Consider the following 17,764-nt stretch of genomic DNA (forward strand, 5'->3'; position numbering starts at 1 on the left):
TTATCGTATAAAAACTATTTTTCCAATAGTGTCCTTCAACAAACTACTTTTACTACTTTCTTCAAAATTAAATTATGGGTAGGAATGCTATCCATAATCTTAAGTCTGTTTTAAGCTGCTAAAGCTGTAGACTTCTTACTGAGCAGTATTTTTTGTTTTTAATGTAAACCTCTATTCACAGGATAAACTTACTCTCGTTTTTTTGAGATGCGTTTTACTCTCAGAAAAATAAAAGTACCACATCGACGAGGGAGATTCAGAGCCGTCTTGCCCCAACAAGTCTCTCCCTCCTGCTTCCTTAATTTGCAAAAATCAGATTGCATTAATAAAACTTTTTTTTCAAAAATATTATCTGCCTTAAAATAACTAAAAATTATGTAGTGGGAAGTTCATATGTTAATCTTAGTGGATATTATCCTCTAAAGAGAATCAACTTCATTTAAAGAAGGCAAAGTCCTGTAAGGACATCAGACAGGATTTCTGAGATCTGTAGCAAAAGAAACAAACCTGAAAATCTCTTCTAATTAATATTTTACATCCAGTGATCATTTCTAATTTGATACTTACCGCTTAACACCATAAACCTGAAGAATACACGTGCACTAGCTGCTTTAAGAAAACTTTAATTACAGTCAAATTTGTTTATTAAATAGATATAAAATGTATATGTCATTTCTTAAACAAAATTGGACCGTGTGGTCACTGATCTCTATATAACTGGATAGGGGATCCTTATGGCGTAAAATACAATAAAATGTTCAATATTGACCCCACAAGTTTAGTTGGTCTATGATGAACGCTTCTTCGAAAATCAGCAGATTTCGAAGTCGAGACTTCCAACGTTCTAGTAAAGGTAGTAGTTACTTTTATACGGAGTTGAATACTAGATCGTGGGTACCAGTGTGCTTTGGTGGTTTTTATTCCCCAAGACCACCGATGATGGTTCACCAGTTACGCATTGCGATTCTCAATGGTTGCATGGCCTCTAACCTCCCAGGACCCCACAGGATCCGGTGAATCCGTGCCCTGTGGGGATCGCTCACCCAGTAGGCCGGGACTCGATCTTTCCTTTGCGCCATATCTCAAACCAGATCCCCTCCAAGAAGCAAGGAGGGAATCTGGCCGGGTCTCCGGTTTTTTCAATTTTCCCCTAACTCAACGGTCAATCATCGAGAGCGGCCCACCTCAGCGAACCGCCCTCTCATAAGCAGGGCTGCCTTGTATTTCCCTACCACCAGTAACTGTCCCCATACCACTCCCTAGCGTCACTCCCCTTGATTTGTATTATTCTGGTTACCATGCAGGCTACGTTATCCCATTCATGTTTTCCTTTTAGCATGTACTGCAGCGTGTTTTCCGGATGCAATTGACTTATTCCAAATCAGTGTCTAATCTCGTCCAGTCTATTACATCAGTATATCGATATAGTCACATATGCAGACACAATTCATATTGCAGCTCTCCTCTGCAGAGCAGATATCTTATTTAAGTTCTTCTTATCAAAGGTCTCGCCCCACGTATAAAATAACTGTCATTGCAATTGACAAAATCAGTCTCCTTTTCGATGAACATGGACCTGCTTAGTATGTGGTAATGAGCCTGCTTAGCTTACCAATCACAGCCTCGGGACGCTGCGTTACCTTGCTCAAGTGCTCCGTATGTAGCCTACGATCTGCAACCATACGCATAGATATTTAATACATCTAGATATGAGGATTATCATGCCACCTACTCTGACTCCTATTTCTCCGATTCTTCTCCTGCCTGTTAAGGCGACCGCCGGTGACTTATTAGGCGCTAATGTCAGTCCTTTTTCTTCAAGCCACATTTGTATACTATCGACCGCGACTGCTGCACAATCCTCCACTTCTGGTTCGTCGGCATAAGCTATCTGTTCGGCGTCCCCTTCAAACTCCAGTCTCAATACTCCGTCAAAGGCCCAAGAATAGACCTTTGTGGAACCCCCCGAATATCTCTACCGGAATTTCGCCCTCCTCGGTAAATACATGTATTTTATTCTGGAGTAGATAAGAGTAAAATAATTCTTATGCCCCTCAAATAATTACTAATATTCCTTTCTCGTAATTCTTCGTTGATTACAGAGAGAGCCGAAAGCTTTCCTGACGTCTAGCAGGACCACTAAGGAATCCTCCTTTGACGCCAGGTGCCACCCGCTCAATATGCAGACCAGTTAGTATTAAAACGCATCAAACGTGGACCTCCCCTTCACAAAACCGTATTGTCTAGGGAACAATCCCCCGTCATTTCTAACTCCGCCAATTCACGATCAACAATGTCTTTTAAATAGTTTACTGATCGTGTTTAATAGACAGATAGGTCGATACGTGACTCCTTCCATCTCTGTATCCCTCTTCTTCAGTACCAGAAACAGTCGTGCCAATTCTCAACACACCGGAAACGAGAGCCCTCTAGGGCCTGATTAAAGGCGTCTAACACAATTCAGGGGTATCTGGCCACCATTTCCTTGACTAATTTACCTGGAACCAAATCTGGTCCTGGACTCTTGTTGGGGTGTAATGTCACCGCAGCATTCTTGAGCTCCCCGATCGTGAACCTCGCGTTGTGTTAAACTGTCATCTCTCTCCATTCTGACTCAACTACTGGGAAGAGTTCCTCTACAACTCGCAACGCCACCTCACTAGAAAGAGGGAGGCTGATCTTCCAAATCGGTCCATTACCAGTTTGTAAGCATCCCCCAGGGGTTTACTTCAAGGTCTTCCAGCAGTTCATGCCATGCTCTGACCTTGGTGTCCTTTATTGCCTTTGTTAATGCCTTCCTGACACGGCAGTAATCTTCTCTTAGCCCCTCGTCAACCCTACCGTTCCTTTTAGTATCTTGCTGCAGCCTCCTCCTCGAGGCAAGAATTGCAGCTCTCCTTTCGGCTATGACAGAGGACCACCAATAGACTCTACGCTTACTCGGACCTTCCCTTAGCCTAACATGTCTGCATACATTTTCTACGTATTCAGACAATCTTTCTGGCGTGATCAGAACATACTCGATACCTCGTCTACGACATCTGTTGTCACTGTCTGTAGGTTTCTAAAGTGAAACTAACTAGTCCAGGCCGGACGTGCCCAACGGTAAAGATGATGCGTGGTGGTCCGTGACAAATTCTTCTTGTCACACTATTCAACCACACATCTCAGAAATGGTCGACCTGAGACTGTACTTCACTTAATTCTCGTATATATCATCCTCTGAAGTAATACCTGACGGTAATTCCCCGATGATAAACAGGAAAAAAGTGTTCAATATTGAAGCATACTCCAGCGCCGCGGAATGAGCTGCTGGGAAATAAATAAAACCATTGTAGGCATGCGCGACTATAATAGTGATGGTAGGATGCGTACTTTACTTAAGTCAGATAACCAAAAGAACGGTCATTTTTGCAACACAAGCAGAAATTTATGGACAGTTATAGAAAATTTATATAGAGATCAGTGTTCAAAATACAAAATCAGAACACTTCTACTGCATCGGTTTAAAACGTGGTTTTATACCTATATTACATCTGCGCAAGCAACGATTCATTTTAGTTAGTTCTACCACTCATTTAGTGTTCAAATTTTACCAATTCCAATACACGAGATCCCCTATCCAATTTTATAGAGATCAGTGCGAGTGGTTTACAGTAGTGATCATATACGGGGGTTTGGCTGGGGAAGAATATCACCGGACCAAGAGAAGCCTCAGGGAGGAAATCCGGAAGGCCTGGGATCGCTTGATATAGGATCTGATTGACAAACCGTGGGGGAGGGCTTATCAAATCGTCATGAAAAGGTTTGGTAAGCGACTCCCTCTCCTTTCCAAGGATCAAACGACGAGAGCGGTATCAACCCTCTTCCCAGTCATGGATCTGGATTGGGTGAAGCGCGATTCTCAGACCTTCGGAAGAGGATCTGCGGACTGCGGCCCTGGTAATTACAGGACAGAAGAGCCCCGGGACTGGACGAAGTTCCTGGCATTACCGTTAACAACCTGGTGAGTCACCACGCCTGGGTAGTATTAGAGATCATGAACAAGGCGTTGACGAATCGGACTTTCCCTCAAAATTAGAAGGAGGCTAGACTGGTTCTGCTCCCGAAACCGGTTACTGAACATCAGTAAGAAAGGTACAGACCAGTCTGTCTTCTAAACGAGCTCGCGAAGCTTTACGAGAGGCTGACTGTGAACCGAATATGGGAAGAAATTGGCTAGGGGAGGACTCTCAAAGGAAAGCGACCGTTGACTCTATTCGTTACGTTGTGGACTGTGCCAAGACTTTGGGGCAGGCACCTGGCGAAACGCATTTTATAGTGTTCCCTGGAAGGGATCAGGAGCAGGGGCCTGAGTGAATATCTGGTGGCGATAGCTAACAACTATCTCCACGATCGGAGTATCATCGCCTATACAGAAGAGGTGATGCGTTTCGTCACTAAGTGTGGGGTTCCACAAAGGTCGGTGCTAGGTCCACTCTTGTGTTATATGATATACGACGACCTCCTGAAGATGGAGCTTCAAGACGGGGCAGAGGTGGTCACGTATGCCAACGATCTGGCACTACTACTTGCTAGCCGCACGGAAAGGCAGGTGGAAAACACCGCCAATATTGCAATAACATGAATCAATCAGTGTCTGGCTACGGAGGAACGGAATGAAACTTGCTCCAAGGAAGACAGTAGCTATTGTGGGACGCGTGGACTTCAAACTATAGCAATCGAGGTTGACGGGGTTAGGGTGGTGGAGTGCAAGGTATCTAGATAGATCAGGGCTCTTCACCACCCATCTCCGGGAGATGAAAACTAAATGTGAAGCAGTTATTGCCACATTAGGTCGACTGATGGCAGTGCGGGCAGGCCCTTAGCCCAGCAAAACAAGACTGATTACGACAGCTGTGCGGTCAACCCTTACGTATGCAGTTCCGGTCTGGGTGGACGCACAAGATTTGAAATGAAATGTGGACTGGGCAGCGATTAAGGTGACTGCTGCATATCGGGGGATGCGGTGCAAGTGATTGCGGGCATCCCTCCGATCTCGAGGTGCAGCAAGGTGGAAGACAGGGGCACGAATCGCAGGGTCTTTGGGATGCCTCGCGAAAAGGCGCTTGGACTCAACGGGTGATCCCCCTGGATTCAGAGGAAGCATGGAGAGGTTTCCCACTTACTCAGTTTCTTTCGTGGCACGGGAAGTATGGGACCTATCTTTTCAAGTTCAAGCGGCGAACTCTTCATATTGTGTTTACTTTGGATAGCTGGACACCCCAGAGCACAAGATTTACCGTTTTGAAAAGTGGGCGAGTAGCCGACTAGATTGGACTGGATTGGCTGATGCCAGAGAACGCGGTCGGCCATATGCTTTAGGAACAACACCATGGGAGGAAGAGGTGTCCAGACTGGTCACGTGCATCCTAAAGACCAAGCTGGAATGGGGCCAACTGAAAGAACAAGCGGACAATATTGGCGGTGAGGCTCACGGGCTCCGGTGACGCAATCATTGTTACAGTTACTACCATTTCGTGTTTAATGTTTATTTTATGTTAGTTTAAGATATAATTGTGTGTTTTCAATATATGTCAAGTGGCCGTTGTGGTTATGACTGTTGTTTTGTACAGTTAATTAAACCCATTGTGGGAACTTCGTGCTGGGCCAAACCACAGATATTTTTGTTCTTTTCTTTTTAAACGTACTACATTGCTGTAATTGTGTATTTTTTCATATGCGTTTCCTTATCAATCAATTTTTTTTGTATCTATGTATCTCACCTTACCGTAGTTACCTTACCTTAGTTTTCATACACGGTTCTCCTTTTTTCTGCCTGGATCTAATGGATAGAAAGGCTGTTAGTGTTCTCCTTGTATATATTTTTCGTTGTCATGTCCTCCACTCGAGATCGGTCTTTCTATGAACAATAGATTACCCAAGCAAGAGTCCTTTTGGGGTTCGCAATTAAGTAGTGATAGATTTTTGATTTTCTTGTACATGATGATTTTTGTATATGTGTATTTTATTTTGTTCCATATGTCAGGTTAGAGATGTATATAGAGGTGTTGAACACGGGCCGTGTTTTATTTACCTCCAAATTAATTAACGTTTTAGTATATAAACTGTTTATAAGGGACTTGTTGGCCTTTCTGTCTGTTTTTCATTTAGTATATCAATGACGCAAGTCGTTCTGATTCTTTGATATGTGAGCATTTGTTGCTCAGGGATCTATATTAAAAAATATATCTAGTTGTAGGTCCTGTTACTTTTTTGTTCAATTTTTATATGTCTGTTCTTACCTTATAGGATGTAAGGTCCATAATGACGAGTTAGCATTCCAGTAAGGTGACACCTAACAATACTGGGAGTACGTCACGGGGTTATTGCATAGAAAATAAGTATATTTAAAAAAAAAGACTAGCGAAAAAAACGAGATCGCCAGGCATCGAATCGTGGACTAGAGAGGTAGCCTCAATGCTGAGGCCGTTTTAGTCACCCACACGCAAGAGTGGTTGGATTGGGGGCTCCGATGAAGCATTGAGGACCCTCAAGGTATGCGAGGTGGGCGCGTGATTCAGAGTGGGTATGCGTGGGGTGCATACCCGGACCCTGATTAGGATATAAGGACGGGAAAAGTAGCGTTCCTGGGGAGAGGTGTCGTGGCGACCAGACGTGGTGGTCATGATGTCTCAATGAACCAGGAGGGACCCCCACCTACAGTACAGCGTTTTTAGCTGCAAGCACAGGGTGGGTTATCTACAACCACATCACTCAGGGCTGACCGAGGCAGCGTCTTCTAGGCAATTACCGGTTGCCCCTGAGTATTTAAAAATGGCCTGAAAAAATATAAAAAAAGGTACGATTCAGGACACCAAAATGAGAAAAAAGTTCATATCTGGGATCAAGTATTCAACGGTGATTTAAGATTTGATCAGTGCTAAAAAAACAACTGATTAGTAATGGTGGTGACATTTATTGTTATGTTAATCTACTAAACAATCTACTAAAAAGATTGTTGTGTATTTGAGATTACACTAATGGTTAAATCATTGATAGACATTGGCAATATAATTTGTAAAAATGTTTAAGCAAGGAGTTTATTATATTGTCACCACCATGCTAAAGTAACGAATGTGAAAAATTGCATTTTCTAGATTTGTCAGTTTATGACTAATCTAAACGTCCTGCATGTTGTGCTAAATTATCCAATCTCTTTTAGGAAGCAAGTTTAAAACTTTTCACTTTTATGAATATGCATTCCTATTCAAAATTTAATATTGAAGTTGTTTAACTCTCCTGAAAAGTTAAGTTTTTCACATTTGTTACTTTAGCATGGTGGGGACAATATATTATTTGATAATGTATATTTATTGTGTTCTCACAGCTTTTTGCAAAACACAAATCAAATTTTGTCATCAAATATCAATATTTTATCAGTGTTATGTTAATGCACCAAATATAAACTAACATTTGTTGTGCGTTTGATATTACAATAATTGTTAAACCGTTGATAGACATTGCCAATAAAATTTGCAAAAATGTTTGACTTAACAAGCAGTGTATTATATATTATTTGATACTGTAAAATTATTTTATGTGCCCTCGTCGCTTTTTAAGTCCGCAAATTAAATTTTGTCATCAAATATTAAATGTAAATTATTTGTCAGTGTTATGTTAATGTTCTAAATAATCTACCCTAATATTTGTTGTGTATTTGAGATTACAATTACGGTCGATAGACATTGGCAATATAATTTGTAAAAGTTTTTAAGCAAGCAGTATCAGTATATTACATATAATTTGATAATTTAAATTTATTTTGTGTGCTCTCGCTGCGTTTTAGGTCAGAAATTCAAATTTTGTCTTCAAATATTAAATGTAATCTTATAGCAAGTCTTTCCCAAAACCAATTTGATATAGTAATGGATAATATGACCAGGAATTTGTGTGTGGACTACATTGGTCATACTACATATTACATGAGGTATACCTAATTACTTTAACAAGATATGTAACCCATTTTGATAACTGTTATATTATTGATGATGATGATTATGATCGCTGAACAATGAACTCTGACCTGACCCAATCGGTACCCATTGAAACGTGATCTTTGATCTAATCGGTGCTCATTGAATGGGGATCAAGCATTCAATGAACGGTGATTTATGACCTGATCGGTGCTCAATGAATAATGGTGATCGTGATCAGATCGTTGCTCAATGACAGCTGATAAGTGATGGTGGTGATTATTTGTCAGTGTTATGTACCCTAATACCCTACCCAGTGTTATCTACCCTAATATTTGTTGTGTATTTGAGATTACAATAATGGTTTAATTGTAGATAGATATTGCCAATAAAATTTGTAAAAGTAAGCAGTCAGTGTATTATATATTAGTTGATAATGTAAAATTATTTTACGTGCTCCCGCCGCTTATTAGGTCTGCATATCAAATTTTGTCTTCAAATATTAAATGTAATCTTATAGCAAGTCTTTCCCAAAACCAATTTGATATAGTAATGGATAATATGACCAGGAATTTGTGTGTGGACTACATTGGTCATACTACATATTACATGAGGTATACCTAATTACTTTAACAAGATATGTAACCCATTTTGATAACTGTTATATTATTGATGATGATGATTATGATCGCTGAACAATGAACTCTGACCTGACCCAATCGGTACCCATTGAAACGTGATCTTTGATCTAATCGGTGCTCATTGAATGGGGATCAAGCATTCAATGAACGGTGATTTATGACCTGATCGGTGCTCAATGAATAATGGTGATCGTGATCAGATCGTTGCTCAATGACAGCTGATAAGTGATGGTGGTGATTATTTGTCAGTGTTATGTACCCTAATATTTGTTGTGTATTTGAGATTACAATAATGGTTAAATTGTCGATAGATATTGCCAATAAAATTTGTAAAAGTAAGCAGTCAGTGTATTATATATTAGTTGATAATGTAAAATTATTTTACGTGCTCCCGCCGCTTATTAGGTCTGCATATCAAATTTCGTCATCAAATATTAAATGTAATATAGCAAGTCTTTCCCAAAACCAATTTGATATAGTAATGGATAATATGACCAGGAATTTGTGTGTGTACTACATTGGTCATACTATATATTACATGAGGTGTACCCTAATTATTTTAACAAGATGTGTAACCCATTTTGATAACTGTTATATTATTGATGATGATGATTATGATCGCTGAACAATGACTCTGACCTGACCCAATCGGTACTCATTGAAACGTGATCTGTGATCTAATCGGTACTCATTGAATAGGGATCAAGCATTCAATGAACGGTGATTTATGACCTGATCGGTGCTCAATGAATAATGGTGATCGTGATCAGATCGTTGTCAATGACAGCTGATTAGTGATGGTGGTGATTATTTGTCAGTGTTATGTTAATGTTCTAAATAATCTACCCCAATATTTGAGATTACAATTACGGTTAAATCGTCGATAGACATTGGCAATATAATTTGTAAAAAATTTTAAGCAAGCAGTATATTACATATTATTTGATAATTTAAATTTATTTTGTGTGCTCTCGCTGCGTTTTAGGTCAGAAATTCAAATTTTGTCTTCAAATATTAAATGTAATCTTATAGCAAGTCTTTCCCAAAACCAATTTGATATAGTAATGGATAATATGACCAGGAATTTGTGTGTGGACTACATTGGTCATACTACATATTACATGAGGTATACCTAATTACTTTAACAAGATATGTAACCCATTTTGATAACTGTTATATTATTGATGATGATGATTATGATCGCTGAACAATGAACTCTGACCTGACCCAATCGGTACCCATTGAAACGTGATCTTTGATCTAATCGGTGCTCATTGAATGGGGATCAAGCATTCAATGAACGGTGATTTATGACCTGATCGGTGCTCAATGAATAATGGTGATCGTGATCAGATCGTTGCTCAATGACAGCTGATAAGTGATGGTGGTGATTATTTGTCAGTGTTATGTACCCTAATACCCTACCCAGTGTTATCTACCCTAATATTTGTTGTGTATTTGAGATTACAATAATGGTTAAATTGTCGATAGATATTGCCAATAAAATTTGTAAAAGTAAGCAGTCAGTGTATTATATATTAGTTGATAATGTAAAATTATTTTACGTGCTCTCGCCGCTTATTAGGTCTGCATATCAAATTTTGTCATCAAATATTAAATGTAATATAGCAAGTCTTTCCCAAAACCAATTTGATATAATAATGGATAATATGACCAGGAATTTGTGTGTGGAATACATTGGTCATACTACATGTTACATGAGGTGTACCCTAATTATTTTAACAAGATGTGTAACCCATTTTGATAACTGTTATATTATTAATGATGATGATTATGATCGCTGAACAATGAACTCTGACCTGACCCAATCGGTACTCATTGAAACGTGATCTGTGATCTAATCGGTGCTCATTGAATGGGGATCAAGCATTCAATGAACGGTGATTTATGACCTGACCGGTGCTCAATGAATAATGGTGATCGTGATCCGATCGTTGTTCAATGACAGCTGATAAGTGATGGTGGTGATTATTTGTCAATGTTAAGTTAATGTACTAAATAATGTACCCTAATATTTATTGTGTATTTGAGATTACAATAATGGTTAAATTGTTGATAGAAATTGCCAATAAAATTTGTAAAAGCAAGCAGTGTATTATATATTAGTTGATGATAAAAAATTATTTTACATGCTCTCGTCACTTTTTAGGTCTGCATATCAAATTTTGTAATCAAATTTTAAATGTAATCTTATAGCAAGTCTTTCCCAAAACCCATTTGATATAATAATGGATAATTTGACCAGGAATTTGCGTGTGGACTATATTACATGTCATACTGCTATTTTAAATGAGGGGTACCTAATTATTTTAACAAAATTTGTTTCCGATTTAAATAACTGTTGTATAATGTTTGACTTTTTAGTAAGCGGTATGTTATATTTTATTTGATAATTTAAATTAATTCTATGAATAAATTTACTTCAAACAACTGTTCAAATACACATACAATTGGGAGTGAACAGATGCTATAAGTATGCAAGATATATGACTAACACTGTAGTAGTGGTAAGAATAATATTCTGCTTTTTATAGATTTTCTTTAAACTTTAAGGGACTTTCAAACATAAACTAAACAATATGACTTCGTGCCCAACTTTCTCATCTCGACTCTCAGTGAACCAAAAGTAATCAAAGAATTTTATTGAGAAAATCTATTAATTCTCTGTGAAATTTTAAAAAATCTTAGGGAATTTCACGTATGGAATTAATAATAACTGTTCTTAACTTTAACTTTTTTCCAGATATTGATTTTTATGAAAATTTACTAATTAATTAAATTTTTTATGTACCTGGGCATTTTATTTTAATCTCTGTTGGTGCATCACTTCTGTCTGAAAAATAAACAAATAAAAACTTACTATAATTAAAAAACAATAGAACAATGTTAAAGCCTGACTGAAAATTATGATGTTAATTGTATTTTAATCCTAGCAATTTTCAAGAAAATTAGAATTTATGAGTAAAGTATATATTTTATAAAGAATAATAATCTGCCGATTGTTGTGTTCTCAATCCAATATTTATAGGCACCCAATATGGTACAAAGCTAAAATTGATGTTTACGTTGCCACTGATTGTAATGATTACAAAAATTAAAAAAATATTAAGTTTTTTCAATAGGAAAAGAGCAGTAAACATTTTTCCAAAATTCTTACTTTAAATTTATGACTAGTGAAACGATAATACCTTCAAATGTAAAGGGTATACCCACACTCAACAGGTAGAAATAAAGTGGGAGGAGAGGTTTCAATGAAGTGTTGCACCTAAAATATTCACAAACAAAAGTTTCCTCGGGTATCTTCAGCCGCAGTAGTAGAGTAAAGCAGCTGAGACAATTTTGATGCAATAAATTAAATATTAATTTATTGCATAGATATTATATTTATTAATAATATAAAATATAGTATATTTATTAATACGCCAATAAAAAATAATTCCACATCAGTAATAACGACTGGTCTTATCTATAAATAAAAAAAAAGCTGACTTTCCCAAGGGAGAAAAAATACCTTGAATTATTCTCAGCAGGGCCTTGTTGTGATCACTACAACCCAAAATTAAATTTAAATACAAATGGACCCCACAAAAATTCATAGTCTCACGCAACTGGTAATTTTACCCTTCCTAAAACTAATAAAATGATGGTGAAAATTATAATGAAACGGGAAATATTGGCAATGCTTTATCCTGATTATTTCTAAAATCAAATGAATGCATCTCCAACAATATTCATGCGTATACTCTATTAGTATAAATATTAAAACCATTATAAGTATGTCATCATTAAATCATGTAAAAAATTAGCAATTACAAAAGCAAAATTAATTTAACAAAATCTCAAGGATAAGCAAAATTGAAAAAAAAAATATATATAACAAATAAATTGGACTAATATGTGTTTAAAGTGTATCAGTGGTGATTCATTCCACTGATAACTTAACAATTTTTTTTTGCCAACACACACACACACACACACACACACACACTGCAGTCTATGAAACCATGCCTTAAGTAGCAAAAATCTTTTTCTGGTTTCCACCGTTGCTGACAGAACACAAAATTATATAATTGTTGACGGTAAAATCTACCTTCTATCATAAATATGGAATTAATTTTTCAAATCTGTTATTCTGAAATGTTATTAAATAAATAATAAGAGTTCTTACCTTTAACGTTATTCCAGATGTTGATTCTTTTTTATGATCATTTACTACTAATTACTTAAATTCTTTATATACCTGGGCATGTTATTTTAATCTCTGTTGGTGCATCACTTCTGTCTGGAAAATATAAAAATAAAAATTTACTATAATTAAAAAACAATAGAACAATGTTAAAGCATGAAGGAAAATTATGATGTTAATTATATTTTAAACTTAACAATTTTCAATAAAATTAGAGTTTACAACTAAAGTATGTACTAATAAACAATAATAATCTGCCGATTGGTGTGTTCTCAATCCACTATTTATAAGCACCCAATATGATATAAAATATGAATATGATATAAAATTGATGTTTACATTCCACCTGATCGTAATGGTTACAAAAATTAAAAAAAAAAAATATTGAGTTTTTTCAATAGGAAAAGAGTTGTATACATTTTTCCAAAACTCTTACTTAAATTAGTCTGAATAATTCAAAATTAATTTTTATTTATTTATTATAATTGAAATACTAATTGCAATATAGTTAATCAGAATGTATTTGCTTTAAAAAATTAGTCTAAAAAAAATTCTTGAAAATTACATAACCATTTACAAAAATGATTGTTTACATCAGATTGTAAAAATTTGAAAAACTTAATCTTTTCCTTACCTTTTTTTAAAAAAAAAGTAATTCACTTGTTATTCAAGTTGAATTAATTTAAAAATATCAGCTGGTTTGAGAGAGTTGAGCTTAGAAAAGATTCACATATTTCCACCATAGATGGTTTGAAAATAATGATAATATAAAAATCACAAACAATTGGTATTGATAAAAAAAACAATAATTATATAATTATAAAAGTACAAAAAGATTACAAATCTGGAATTAATAGTTTATTTTTGTAAACTTTCCTAAAGGCGATAAATCTTCCTAACTGTCAATAATAAGACACTAAACATACTCAAAATTTTAATTTTTGGGAGGAATTTCCGAACCCTTTGAAACAAAATCTATAGTGAGGCAAGGTGATGGTCTCTTCACTAATATTGTTCAACTGCACTCTGGAAAAATTTACTGAGAAATAGAATAGGATAATACAAATACTTAATAAAAATGGGGCACAACATCTATATGTTTAAATGTAAACATAGCATCTGCTGATGATTTGGTAACTTTGGCAATAGACATTAAAGAATTCAAGAATTAGAAAAATGTGCAAACAAAATCAAGCTGCAAATTTCATATAATTGATTCCAATAATAAAAGTAGAATCCAAACCATGAAAATTTCAGAATAAGAATCAATCAAATAGGTACAAAAATTTAAACATTTAGGTGAAATAATTACGCTGAATGTTTTTAAAAAGAAGAAGTAAAAGCCAGACACAAAAAATGAAAGTGGCTTTCAAAAAAATAAAAAATTCTTATTCAAAAACCCATAATTAAGACACTAAGAAACATAGTTTTAGAAAAGTGTTGTGTGGTATGTAAGGTCTACAAAATTTTTAAGGAAAAATCTAGTACAGTTAAAAAAATAATTTTAAGAAAACTCTACGGTCTAAACTCAAAGGATAATTCTTATAAATTAAGCAAATTAGAAGAAATTTACCGAAATTTTGAAATGTTATAATTTAGAAAAAGAACTCAAACTTTATAGTTACTTAAATTGAATGGATGATACTAAATTAACAATTTTTTTTATAAAAGGAAATCCTAAATAATTATGTTTAATGTTTTTAAACTAGTCTGTTTCAGATTAATAAAAATCTTTCTTCCAAATGTCTTATGCAGCTAATTAATTAATTTATTAACAGCACATAACAATTCACAAAAATACAATATATATATATTTTACCTCATTCCTACAAGAAGAAGCAGATTTAAAATGGAGCTTCAAAAGTCTTTTGCAAGAAAAATTTTATCAATTTGAATATAATTTAATAACATATGTATTATTTCTTTTTTTTTGTTATGCTGTTAAATGAATAAATATATACTGTACTATGCTTTTCACATTTGTATAACAAATTTGAGTTTATTAATAAAAAATTTTGAAGGTGTAATTTAAATCATTTGTCTCAGGTAGTAAATGTTTACGTGTTTCTTTATGTACAAATGTTAAACACTTTAAGCAAACCATTAAAATAGACAGCTAGAATGGAGAAATCATTAATTAGCTACTTAATATTCAGCAGGAATAACCAATATGCAACTGATAATTTTGAATAAAATCTTTAATTTTGTGATTAGAACTGATAACAAGAAAATAATGCAAAGTAACTTAGTTGATGAACACAAAAAAAAATAATATTAAAACAGTAAAAAAAGTTTCCAAAAATTTAGGTCTAAATTACAGTTTGGTTCAAATTAACTATAAATGTTAACGTCATAATCACTTATATTTTTAATTTACCTAGTATACCTCTTTATATATCACAATTTATCAAGTACACCTCTACAAATACTTAATGTGTAAAGCCGCCTTCAAAAACTCACTTTAATATTATATACAGTAATTCAACAAAATTAATTAAATGCCATTACTTACATTTTTCATCCACTTATTTAGAACAGATTAAATATGTATAAATCATTACACACTTTTAGTACGTGGAGCAAGGGTAAAAAATGTTATTTCACTATTCACAGAAACCAATCAGTAGATCTATAAAATAATTTTACGTAGTAAGCATTGGCGACCTAAACCAACAGACAAACCGACGCCACTAAATTACTTAAATAACAGCTACTAACGTAGCGTTTGAAAGGACGCTATCTTTGCATCAATATTAAACCAATCCTTTACTGCCGACATTTTGATTTTTAAAGTCTACGCGGGAAACAAGTCAATTGTAACTCTTTTGAATGTAACGTTAACTAAATGTATTAAAACCAATATTATTTTGGAACTTATAAAACACCTAATAAAAAAGAAAAAAGAAATTAAAATACTATCTATATTTATAATATATTATTAATTCACACGAATTCATAATTTTTTTTTTAATACACTTCTTAATTTAAGTAAAGGAAGCAATGTGTTCGTGAAAAATTTCGGTTTTCAGATTTAAGCGGAAATATCCATTTTAACCATCTTTGAATTCATTTTGACTACTTTCGGCGTGAAGTCAGTATGTACGTTTGTATCTCGCATAATTCAAAACTGATTAGCCGTATCATGATGAAAGTAACAAGGTGTAGCATTGCGCACAGTATTCGGCGCGCATGCGTATACGCTCGTCCCAAAATCTCATTTCTACCGGGTTATTTGAACATATAAGTAAGGGATTTTGGGACAAAAGTTTTTAGTTGTACAAAAATTTTGCAAAATTTTAAATACATGATAATGATTAAACGAGCTAACAATCGAATATTTATGAATGATTATTCACTTTCAATATGAATTAGTATTATTTGGTACTGATAAAGTTGTAATATTATTTTTTTTTTTTTTTTTTTGTCTTCAGTCATTTGACTGGTTTGATGCAGCTCTCCAAGATTCCCTATCTAGTGCTAGTCGTTTCATTTCAGTATACCTTCTACATCCTACATCCCTAACAATTTGTTTTACATATTCCAAACGTGGCCTGCCTACACAATTTTTTCCTTCTACCTGTCTTTCCAATATCAAAGCGACTATTCCAGGATGCCTTAGTATGTGGCCTATAAGTCTGTCTCTTCTTTTAACTATATTTTTCCAAATTCTTCTTTCTTCATCTATTTGCCGCAATACCTCTTCATTTGTCACTTTATCCACCCATCTGATTTTTAACATTCTCCTATAGCACCACATTTCAAAAGCTTCTAATCTTTTCTTCTCAGATACTCCGATTGTCCAAGTTTCACTTCCGTATAAAGCGACGCTCCAAACATACACTTTCAAAAATCTTTTCCTGACATTTAAATTAATTTTTGATGTAAACAAATTATATTTCTTACTGAAGGCTCATTTCGCTTGTGCTATTCAGCATTTTATATTGCTCCTGCTTCGTCCATCTTTAGTAATTCTACTTCCCAAATAACAAAATTCTTCTACCTCCATAATCTTTTCTCCTCCTATTTTCACATTCAGTGGTCCATCTTTGTTATTTCTACTACATTTCATTACTTTTGTTTTCTTCTTGTTTATTTTCATGCGATAGTTTTTGCGTAGGACTTCATCTATGCCGTTCATTGTTTCTTCTAAATCCTTTTTACTCTCGGCTAGAATTACTATATCATCAGCAAATCGTAGCATCTTTATCTTTTCACCTTGTACTGTTACTCCGAATCTAAATTGTTCTTTAACATCATTAACTGCTAGTTCCATGTAAAGATTAAAAAGTAACGGAGATAGGGAACATCCTTGTCGGACTCCCTTTCTTATTACGGCTTCTTTCTTATGTTCTTCAATTGTTATTGTTGCTGTTTGGTTCCTGTACATGTTAGCAATTGTTCTTCTATCTCTGTATTTGAACCCTAATTTTTTTAAAATGCTGAACATTTTATTCCAGTCTACGTTATCGAAAGCCTTTTCTAGGTCTATATACGCCAAGTATGTTGGTTTGTTTTTCTTTAATCTTCCTTCTACTATTAATCTGAGGCCTAAAATTGCTTCCCTTGTCCCTATACTTTTCCTGAAACCAAATTGGTCTTCTCCTAACACTTCATCCACTCTCCTCTCAATTCTTCTGTATAAAATTCTAGTTAAGATTTTTGATGCATGACTAGTTAAACTAATTGTTCTGTATTCTTCACATTTATCTGTCCCTGCTTTCTTTGGTATTATTACTATAACACTTTTTTTGAAGTCTGACGGAAATTCTCCTTTTTCATAAATATTACACACCAGTTTGTATAATCTATCAATCGCTTCCTCACCTGCACTGCGCAGTAATTCTACAGGTATTCCGTCTATTCCAGGAGCCTTTCTGCCATTTAAATCTTTTAATGCTCTCTTAAATTCAGATCTCAGTATTGTTTCTCCCATTTCATCCTCCTCAACTTCCTCTTCTTCC

General features: G+C 34.9%; 1 long non-coding RNA gene across 1 annotated transcript; it reads right to left on the bottom strand.

The window, feature by feature from the left end:
* Positions 1-10,757: 10,757 nt before the first annotated feature.
* Positions 10,758-15,515, bottom strand: LOC142331479 (uncharacterized). Its single transcript, XR_012758003.1, has 3 exons — positions 15,316-15,515; positions 12,786-12,899; positions 10,758-11,450 (listed from the first exon to the last, which is right to left on the bottom strand). It is a non-coding gene; the product is annotated as an uncharacterized LOC142331479 (long non-coding RNA).
* Between the last annotated feature and the right edge of the window lie 2,249 nt (positions 15,516-17,764).

This window comes from Lycorma delicatula, chromosome 10 (assembly GCF_047948215.1).
Source record: "Lycorma delicatula isolate Av1 chromosome 10, ASM4794821v1, whole genome shotgun sequence".
Lineage (NCBI taxonomy): Eukaryota > Metazoa > Arthropoda > Insecta > Hemiptera > Fulgoridae > Lycorma > Lycorma delicatula.